Genomic DNA, 9,193 nt, shown 5'->3' on the forward strand with positions numbered 1-9,193 from the left:
TTAATTAACGTAACTAATCATATCTAGTTGTTTCACAAGAATCCTCTGATCCAGCCTGGCCCATGGGTTAGCCAACCACCCGACCACTATATTGGTGGGATTCTTTTATAAAGATTTGGTTGTGTTTTTACCCGAGTACCGAGGAAAAGAGTTCCCAGGCTCCCTAGCCGGCGATTCATGCAAAATTAAGGTAGGCATGCCACGTGCACACCCAATATAAAATTGCCATTTATAATAGATTCGATTGGCTTTAAAACAATCCTTCAATAGAAATCATAATATTTTTTATTATCATTTTTCAAAATTCTGAGTCCATTGTATTACAAAATGTGTCCTCTGGACTCTCCATTGACCAGCTGGCCAACCAACGAGATCCAATATCAAAATTTGGTTCCCAAAAATCTTTCCTTTTAGTCCATCTGAAATATTTCTCGAGACATACGCATGGGTGTCCGTGCATCGCCTGGTCAGAACCCTCTAGGATCCCTAGCACTTCACTCAGGGACCGCTTTGTCGGTCGTCGCCCATCGTACCAGAAGCGCACCATTTTAATCGTACACCGAGGCTGGTCAAGACCTCGGTAAGCTTTGTCGCGAGCGACGTCCCTTGACGACTCCCTGCCAGCTGTTCCAACGATCCTCCTCTTAGTAAAACACATGCCAAATGCTTCCTCCAGCATTCTGGCATAAAACAGTCCTTTAAATGAAAAACAGAGGTTCCAATGCAAGTAAATTCCAATTTGAGATTGGTTCCAAAAACCCCTTTTTCCATAATTCCCAATTTCATAATGAGGATTCTGGATCTCTCATGAGGGTAATCTACCCATCATTTTTTCTATTTGTCCAACTAGATTCTTGGTGAATTTGGTCAAAGGAAAAACTAGCTTAGTTCCGGTAGTCTATTCTTTGTGTTTAGGAACTGGAATTAGTCACGAAGTTTTTGCTTGATTGAGTTCGAGAGATGGACAAGTAGATCTACTATACATCCCTCTCACAGTCTAACCAAATTCATTCGGTTTAGTTCTAACAAGGATTCTCTTCAGATAAACATCTAGTTTTGGGTAAATATCAATTTAGTGATTTTACCAATTAAAATATCCAAGATATTCTTTCTGCCACATAATTTCTCGACCTTAATTCATTAGGTAGAATTATGGTGGAAATTCATCTTTTGACACCAATTGATTCAAATCCATCTTTTCTTAAATATCATAAAAATTCTTCTTTTCACTAAATACCAATTACCTATTTTTTTGAATAAACTTAAAATCCCTCTTTTTCTCATTTAATGAGTGCAATCCAATTATCATGGGAACTCCTCTTTTACCATAAATTCAATCTATCTAAAATTCTCTTAAAAATTACATAAAATATCCATTAATTTTATTAAACTAGAAATTCCACTTTTCTCATTCAAATGATTGAATTTCAAATATGGTGGGAATTTCTCTTTCATCATTTAAATTTATCTATGCAAAAAGATAAATTTAACTAAATTTTCTCCTAAAAATTAAATAAAATTCTCCATTAATTCCTTTACACTAGAAATTCCACTTTTCTCATTTAAATGGTTGAATTCCAATTATGGTGAAAATTCGTCTTTCATCATTTAAATTTATCTATGCAAAAAACATAAATTTAACTAAATTTCCTCTTAAAATCTCCATTGATTCCTTTACACTAGAAATTTCACTTTTCTCATTTAAATGGTTGAATTCCAATTATGGTGGGAATTTCTCTTTCATCATTTAAATTTATCTATGCAAAAAGATAAATTTAACTAAAATCCTTCTTTAATTTTTAAATAAAATATACATTATTTTAGTATTTCAATTTTTCTCTTACATGGATTTCCATTGTCATGGGAAATTCTCTATTATCATAAAAATGAATTACTAGAAATTTCTCTTTTTCCTAATTAACTAATTATGCATAAACATAAAAAATCAAATTTTCCATGGTTATGATGAGAATTATTCAATTAATCTAGGATGATTAATCCTAGAATATGGTAGGAATTCCTCTTTTCATATTATGAATGTTAATCATTTATGTGTTAATTTTTTAGAAATTTTATCATAGCTCCTCTGCTATTATTGATAATTTTCAATAATTTTGAAAGCATAAAGTTTAGTAATACCATATGATAGAATAACTATCATTAGGATCAATATCCAATTATGGACTTGATTCCTAAGTTTTTCATAAAATAAATAACATAAAAGCATTAAAAAGTCACTTCTTTGGCCTCTAATTTGACAAGCATAGAAATTACTTTTAGATTTGAGAATTGCTTCATGAGAATATAGAATAGGTCGTAGGAATGACCATTCTTTGGAGGAGAGAGAGATATGCTTAAAAAAATATTTTAATTTAAGCATAAATGGAAACTTTAGAAGATTTATCACTAAAATTCTTTAGAGAGTTCCAATTGCATTAAAGAGCCATTCAATTGAATGCTTCTCAAGCTTTAGAGGGGTTGAGAAGTGAGAAACATTTTGAGATTAAGAAAAAATACCATAAACCACACTGTACCTCTTAATTTGCTTGATTCTTTAGTCAATGGAGAGGCCCCCAACCAATCAATTGGTTTAATATGTTGATGAAGACTCCAAGGAAGATTGAAGAGAGAGAGAAGCTCCAATCTCTTCAATTTGTAGAGGATTTTTAGAGGATAATAGAAAGTAAGCTTATCTTAGAGTAATACCGACATAGTTTAGTTTTCACAGATGAGAATACAAAAGAATGAGGATCTATTTATAGGTGAGGGAGGCCACTAACTGAGTCCAACTAAGTTCTCAAATTTTCCAGTTTCAGTTTGGCTGAATTTGGACAAGATTTGGACCAGTTTGGCTCCCTTTTTGATTTGGTTTGATCTAGGAGAGAGGAGAGATAAAAATATCCTATTATTTTTTAGTTTAAAACTCCTCCACACATGTGAATTAGGCGCCTCCTTGAAGGCTCCTCCTTTCCTTACCAAGGTATCAAAAATGAATGATTACTCTAAAATATCTCTTTTTTTTAGTAATATTTCATAATTTTTAACTAATAAATCCTTTACTCAGTCAACTCTTCATCTTATGTAGGCATTTACTCATTTTTGGGTATTTTCTTTTATTCATTGGATTTATCTCATCCCAACACTTGGATTAATCTTATTGGTCCATAGGAACCTTAATAAGACCATAATCCAAAATTTTTAGAAAATCTTGACCCTTAGGCTAAGGTCTTCTAAATCATTTTTAATTAATTCCAATTGCACCTTGAAAAATTTATTTTGATTTTTTGTTTCAGGAAAATATATTTTTGATATTTATAGAATTTATATATCCAAAAATATCTCAATATTGATTTACCACTCTCTAAAAATTTTTATCTCACTAGGCAAAACAAGGAAAAATAATATTTTCTTGTATTCAGAAACAGGAAATGATTAGAGGGTAATGAAGTAAAGGCTTATTCATTATTCAGGCTGAGGAGGAATCTTACAGGTAAGGTGAGGTAAGCTAAGATAGGAGTAAGTCATTTTGTTGCAACAAATTTTGCGTAAACATAGAAAATATAGAAGGAACCTGAAAAGGTCTGCAACAAGGGCGATGCCATGCCGTGTGAAGAAGAATGTCTCTCCACTACATGAAGTGAAGTGATGTCTATGAATTATATTTTAGTATTGAAATTTGGCACTCTTATTTTTTCAAGGAGCAAAAGTTATATATTTTAGTTATTATCAGGACACCTTCTCTATATTTTCAAGGAGAAAAAGTTATACATTTTAGTTATTATCACGACACCTACTCTTATTTTTTCAAGGAACAAAAGTTATATATTTTTGTTATTATATGAGGACACCTTCTCTATTTTTAACATGAAACCCTAGCTATACCTTTGTTTTGATTGGTTGAAAAAGCGTTTTATTTTGAGCAACTATGGTACTACTGAAGGCTTTAAGACTAATAATAATATTATATGCCAGCAAGTTGTGTGGTGGAGTCCTTGATACTAACTCTAATTGAGTTTGGGGTTGAGTGAGTACATCGCAATTACGATTACAATAAATATCTCAATTCCGAACAGAAGACCAAAGGTTTGTGTAACACTAGCAAGGTTTTATTGTTTGGAAAGGGACTCCACTGAGTAAATTGAAAACTAACTCAAGTACTCTAGGATGATTTTAATATTTGGAAAAAGCAACTCAAAAAGTACTCTAGTACCAAAAGATATACATGAAGGCCCCTCGGTTTGAATTACGCCCTCAAATAGAACCTTTATTTATTGGATAGGAAATTCAAAGGGCATACTACTACTTTATTAAAGCTCAAAGGGCACACTACTACTTTATTAAAATTCGAAGAGAATACTACTAATTTGATAAAGAATATGCCTTTATTTTTTTGAAGGGGAACTATTATTCTGGCCTTGTCCTAAAGGATAACTAGTAGTAAGTTCCAAGTGCTTCGAAAAAAGCCCGAATTTATTATAATTTCAGATTCAAATTTGTAAAAATACCATATGAAGTGAAGTAATGTCCCTATGAATAATTAGTTGGAAAAGAACGTTTTTTTTTTCCCCGAGCAATCTAATATCACCCACTTAGATTTAATGAAGGCTAAATCTAGTATTAAATGCTAGCAGGTTGTGAGTCCTAATCAAGTTTGCACATCGCAAGGGGGATGAAAGCTTTGTGTAACTTCGAAAGCTTTGTGTAACTGTGATTAAGCTTTGTGCAGGGTTTTACTGTTTCTAAACATTTGGAAAGGGACTCAAGCGGTACTCTAGCAAGATTTTACTGTTTGGAAAGCGGCTAAGTACGTCTCCTTTAATGATTTCTTCAGTATGTTCCCTCCTTCAATGCTTCTTATTGCCTCTCCAATCCCCTGCCTTTGTTTAGCACTCCTCGATTTGGAAACAGCTGGAGGGTATTTAACTTTCTACTGCAGTACAATTAAGCTTCTAATTCTGGCTATAATCAATCAATAATAAGCTATGAAGAACATGCAGATAGAAGTTATATATTATAGATTTGAGAACCTTGTTTACTAGATATCATCAACCTCTCGTAATAGACATGTGTTCAATCCTCTCGTTGAATTTTCTATTCTAAAATCCGAGGCTTTGATTATCTACAATTACTGATTATTCTAAAATCCGAGGCTGCTCTGATTATTTACAATTACTGAAATTCGAACATGTTGTCCATATGAATTTATCGAAATTTGATGATGGTACATGTAAATTTCTTTTATGAGCAGGGCGAATTTTGGAGGTGGAGATCAGGACGGTACACTTGTGAGCAAAGATGATGCCATACAGTCAAGAGTTTTACGCCAACGACGCAGTAGAAGCTATAATTAAAGGTGGAGATGATCGACCAGCTCTGGATGAAGCCATCAAGCGCAGCCAAGATTTCTTGCTCTCCCAGCAGTACCCAGAAGGCTATTGGTGGGCAGAGTTAGAGAGCAATGTTTCCATCACTGCTGAGACTGTCCTCTTGTTCAAGATGTTAGGCATAGATGGCAGCTACCCAGTCCATAAGGTGGAGAACTACATAAGGAGGAAGCAGCGCACCCATGGTGGGTGGGAGCTTTTCTATGGAGATGGTGGTGAGCTGAGTGTTTCCATAGAAGCTTACATTGCACTGCGTTTGCTCAACGTTCCTGCTATCGACCCAGCATTACAGAAGGCTCTCAAATTTATCACTAGTAGAGGAGGTGTGACGAAGGCAAGGATTTTCACCAAGCTGTGTATGGCTATGCTCGGGTGTTTCGATTGGAAGGGGATACCTTCTCTGCCAGCTTGGGTGATGTTGTTGCCGAGCTGGTTTTTGAGCAATATATATGAAATGTCTAGCTGGGCGAGGGCGGCTACAGTGCCTTTGGTTGTGGTGTTCGATAAGAAACCGGTGTTCAGGGTCGATCCGGCGGTGTGTTTTGATGAGCTATACGTAGAAGGGAGGAAGCAGGTGCGCGTGACCGCGACCAGCTTCCGAGGCGGCTGGACGGATTTGTTTGTGGTGGTGGATTACGCCCTCAAGGTGGCGGAGAGATGGGGGCTGGTGCCGTTCAGAGAGCGGGGGCTTAGAGAGGCCGAGAAATGGGTGGTGCAGAGGCAGGAGGATACGGGCGATTGGGCGGGCATGTTTCAGGCCACGTTCTACTCCATTCTTTGTCTGAAGACGTTAGGGTACCAAGTGACGGATCCGGTGCTGCATAGGGGCCTTCTCGCCCTCAAAGGCTTCTCAATGGAAACTGCCGATCAGTACTGGGTGCAGACTTGCGTGTCGCCCGTGTGGGACACGGCGCTTGTTGTCAGATCGCTCGTGGAGTCCGGCGTGCCGCCTGATCATCCGGCGCTGCAGCGTGCTGGGGAGTGGCTACTGAAGAAGCAGATCACCCAGCATGGAGATTGGTCCTTCAAGAATAAGTCCGGCTTCACGGGCGGCTGGGCCTTCGAGTTCTTCAATAAACTGTACCCCGACGTGGACGACAGCGCGGTTGCCGTCATGGCCCTAGACGCCCTCAAACTCCCCAATGAAAACGTGAAGCAAGGTGCCATCGCCCGCTCCCTCAACTGGATCACCTCCATGCAATGCAAAGCCGGCGGCTGGGCGGCCTTCGACAAAGATAACGACCAGGACTGGCTCAACTCCACCCCTTACGGTACTGACCTCAACGCCTTGATCGACCCCAACACCTCCGACATCACCGCCAGAGTCCTCGAAATGGTGGGCAGATTAAAGCTCCGCAGCGCCCAGCTCCACGACGCCTGCATGCCTTCCCCGGAGTGCATCTCTAGAGGCCTCGCTTACCTTAGAAAAGAGCAGGAGAAAGAAGGCTGCTGGTTCGGAAGATGGGGCGTCAACTACATCTATGGCACGTGCGGCGTGCTGGCTGCACTCTCTCTAGTTGCACCCTCCACCCACAAAGATGAAATCTCAAGAGGAGCCAAATGGCTGGTCCAAGTGCACAACACCAACAACAGTATAGGAGACGGAGGGTGGGGCGAAACCTGCTACAGCTACAACGACCCTGCTCTCAAAGGCCATGGCGATGAAAGCACTCCTTCTCAAACGGCATGGGCACTCATGGGATTGCTGGCTGCAGGAGATGCTCTTGGCAAGTATGAGGTAGACTCCATTGAGCATGGAGTAAGATATCTCTTACGCAAGCAGAGAAGAGACGGGTCGTGGCACGAGGCGAGCTTCACTGGAACAGGCTTTCCGGGGCATTTCTACCTCAGGTATCACTTCTACGCCCAGCATTTCCCTCTCACGGCTCTGGCACGATACCGTGCTCGTCTGCAAGCTACCAACTGATTGTTTGCCCCTTATAATTTGGCTGTTCTCTTGAACTGCGCCGTCATCTAATTGCTCAGCCCACTACCACAGCTAATGCTAAGCACCCCATCAACTTTTAGACAAAATCCAATCTTTGAGAATAATGTGTGAAAAGACTCATTCTCACACTTTGACGTGTGAATGCCCATTTTAGCACATGCATACACCAATTATTAATACATCTAGTTTGTACATTGCATACACCAATTATTAATACATCTAGTTTGTACATTTGATACATATAATAAAATAAAAGTGCAAAGTTTCTATATATGTAAAATTGAACAACACATTGAGATTACATTTGATACATATAAAATGCAAGTGTGAAGCTTCCATACATGAATTGAGCATCACATTAATATACAAGAAATCTTTACTAGGATGAAAGAGCCAAACATTCACACATGTAAAACACAACAAGAGAATGAGAGCAAAGCCGCATCCACAACCACGCGCCAACAAAGTAAATTTGGGATTTTAAATTTCCCTAGCATGACTATGTGCACGGCTATGCACATGGCTAGGGGTACACGGTTGTAGCCATTCCTATAGTCACGCTACAGTCTGCCAACGAGTCTATAATAATAAAAAAAAGGGGATAGAATGGGAGAGATGTGTCCCCACATCTCTCCCATTCTGTCCTCTTTTTTATTACGGCATTCAACAACTTCTTGATACAAGCCACTATCAAAAGGGTCACCTCTGCATCTTCAAGATTAAGTTACAAACTAGGTTCCATAGGTGTAGCAACAGGTTCGCAGTCTCCAAAATTGAACCCCTTCACAACAAGGCCTCTATATATTGTGTGTACAGCATAACAATGCCATCATTACGCTGTCAAAACTTAATGCCTAAATAATAGTGCAATGGGCCAATATCTAACATTTCAAAATACCTCTGTAAATCAGCTAAAGTTGAAATATAATCATCATCAATGCCTATGGGCAGCATGTCATCAACGTATAGCACGATGACCAAAAATTCATCTTTAGTCCTCTTAATGTAGAGAGCACTATCAATAGGACTGTTGCAAAAACCTTGTGCAACCAACTATGCATGTATCTTCTCATACCATACTCTAGGAGCCTGCTTAAGACCATACAAAGATTTTTCCAATCTGCATACTTTTGATTCTTCACCTTTTTGAGAAAAACCACGAGGTTGAGATACATAGACCTCCTCATGAAAATCATCATTCAAAAAAGCATTTTCGATGTCCAATTGATGTACATTCCAACCTTTATGTGCTGCTAATGCAATGATACTCCGCATGGTAGTCATACAACATGTGGATGCAAAGGTCTCACCATAGTCATGGCCTTTTTCCCATGCATAACCCTTTGCAAAAAACCTTGCTTTTTGTATCACTCGACACTACTGTTAGCTTTACATTTAAGCTTGTAAACCCATTTTATACCAATGCCTTCTCGCAAAAGAGGCAAATCAGACAACTCCCAACAAGTACCACTTTTGAGTTAAGGGTCATATTCAAGTTGCATATAACACTCATCCATTGTTTTGATTCCTTTGCTTCATCACTCAAAGGAGACAAGTTCCTCTTCATTGTATAAACTGGCAAAATAAGAGCATGACCTATGTCAACGTGAGATGCGTGATGAGAATCTCCACATGTTCTGCTAGTTGTTGTCACCCAGTGTTTGAACCAGCCATTTTAGCATAACTTTTGAGTCCTCAATTTCCCTTCTTTCCTCATCAACTACAACATCCACATTTGCCTCATGAATAGGTTAATCTGTGGGCTAAAAACCATGCTAATTTTTTAACCTATGTGGGCTAATTTTTAGCATTCCTTTGAGTATCCAAATGCTCTACATCAATGTGTCATGCATTGAACAAT

General features: G+C 38.5%; 1 pseudogene; it reads left to right on the plus strand.

The window, feature by feature from the left end:
- Positions 1 to 5,295: 5,295 nt before the first annotated feature.
- LOC147633992 (dammaradiene synthase pseudogene) lies at positions 5,296 to 7,316 on the plus strand (annotated as a pseudogene).
- The last annotated feature ends 1,877 nt before the right edge of the window (positions 7,317 to 9,193 follow it).

Source organism: Cibotium barometz, chromosome 11 (assembly GCF_041138505.1).
Source record: "Cibotium barometz isolate CiBa-2024 chromosome 11, ASM4113850v1, whole genome shotgun sequence".
NCBI classification, from domain to species: Eukaryota; Viridiplantae; Streptophyta; class Polypodiopsida; order Cyatheales; family Cibotiaceae; genus Cibotium; species Cibotium barometz.